Source organism: Orycteropus afer, unplaced genomic scaffold (assembly GCF_000298275.1).
Source record: "Orycteropus afer afer isolate SDZICR_OR568_19922 unplaced genomic scaffold, OryAfe1.0 scaffold00002, whole genome shotgun sequence".
Taxonomy (NCBI): Eukaryota; Metazoa; Chordata; class Mammalia; order Tubulidentata; family Orycteropodidae; genus Orycteropus; species Orycteropus afer.
This window is the reverse complement of record NW_006921589.1, coordinates 26,092,167-26,093,958: the sequence shown is the minus strand read 5'-3', so window position 1 is coordinate 26,093,958 and position 1,792 is coordinate 26,092,167. Positions and strand designations below refer to the sequence as shown.

Sequence of the window (1,792 nt, the reverse complement as noted above, 5' to 3'; positions counted from 1 at the left end):
GGCTGGTGGGTTTGAACCGCCAGCCATCTGGTTAGCAGGCAGGTGACTTAGCCACTATGCTACCAGAGCTCCCACTTTGTTGTTGTTGTTGTTATTTGCTGTTGAGTCGGCCCCGACTCATAGCGACCCCTCCTTGGGTTTCCGAGGCAGTATCACTACGGAAGTAGGATTGCCCAACCTTCCTTCCGAGAGCTCCCACTTTAGCAATCTTAAAAGTTTACTCAATATGGTGTCTTTAGGGTTTTTTTTTTTTTTTTTTTTTCTTTTTTCAGCACAATGTAAAACTTTTATTTTGGTGGTGGTGTTGGATGTCATAAGTTGATTCTGACTCAATAGAGACCCACATAATATTTCCTTCATTTATTTATTTATTTTTAAATTTTTATTGTGATTTTGGGGAAAGTATAGAGAGCAAATTCATTTTCCATACAGCAGTTCATACACATTTTGTCTCATGACATCGACTGTAATTCCCTACAATGTAACAGACCTCAAAAATATGGAGCACTTCACAAATTTGCATGTCTTCCTTGTGCAGGGGACATGCTAATGTTCTCTGTATTGCTCCAGTTTTAGTATATGTGCTGCTGAAGTGAGCACTTTAGGTGCTTTGTTGATGCTAGGCGTCGTCAGGTCGGCTGTGACTCATAGCAACCCTGTGTCCAATAGAACAAAACACTGCCCGGTCGGGTGCTATCCTCACAACCCTTTCTGTACCTGAGCCCATGGTTGGGCTCTGTGTCAGCCCATCTCATTGAGGATCTTTCTTCCTGCTGCACTTCTTCCAGGACAGATTTCTTAGTTCTTCTGGCAGTCCATGGTATTTTCAGTAGTCTTTGCTAACACCACAAGTCAAAAGCATCACCTCTTCTTTGGTCTTCCTTATTCAGCATCCAGCTTTCACATGCATATGAGGCAATTGAATATACTATGTCCTGGGTTAGGAGCTCTGGTAGTGTAGTGCCTAGGGCACTTGACTGCTAACCAGAAGGCTGGCAGTTCAAACCCACCAGCCACTCCTTGGAAGAAAGGTTGGGCAATCTACTTCCGTAGTGATATCGCCTCAGAAACCCAAGGAGGGGTCACTATGAGTCGGGTCCGACTCAACGGCACATAACAACAACAACATTGTCCTGGGTTAGGTGTACTTTAGTCTTCAAAGAGACATCTTTGCTCTTCAGTACTTTAAAGAGATCTTTTGCAGCAGATTTGCTCAGTGCAATATGTTTAATTTCTTGACTGCTGCTTCCATGGGTGTTGATTGTGAAACCAAGTAATATGCAATCTTTGACAACTTCAATCTTTTCTCCATTTTTTCATGATGCTGCTTATCGGTCCAGTTTGAGGATTTTAATTTTTTTTTATGTTGAGGTATAATCCATACTGCAGACCGTAGTCTTTAATCTTCATCAGTAAATGCTTCAGGTCACCTTCACTTTCAGTAAGCAAAGTTGTTCCATCTTCATATCATAGGTTGTTAATGAGTCTTCCTCCAATCCTGATGTCACATTCTTCTTCATATAGTTTAGCTTCTCAGATTGTTTGCTCTCCATACAGATTGAATAAGTATGGTGAAAGGATACAGCTCTGATGAATACTCTTCTTGATTTTAAACCATGCAGTGTCCCTTTGTTCTGTTCAAATGACAGCCTCCTGGTCTATGTACAGGTTTCTCATGAGCACAATTAAGTGTTTTGGAATTCCCATTCTTCTGAATATTATCCATAATTTGTTATGTTCCACATAGTAAAATGCCTTTGTGTAGTCAGTAAAACACAAGTAAACATCTTTC

General features: G+C 41.0%; 1 protein-coding gene and 1 non-coding gene across 2 annotated transcripts in view; one reads left to right on the top strand and one right to left on the bottom strand.

The window, feature by feature from the left end:
- Positions 1-1,792, top strand: part of ADAM23 (ADAM metallopeptidase domain 23) — a 219,287-nt gene that overhangs the window by 39,154 nt on the left and 178,341 nt on the right. The gene's annotated exons all lie outside the window — the stretch shown is intronic.
- On the bottom strand, positions 494-600 carry LOC122149568. Its single transcript, XR_006163208.1, has one exon. It is a non-coding gene; the product is annotated as a U6 spliceosomal RNA (small nuclear RNA).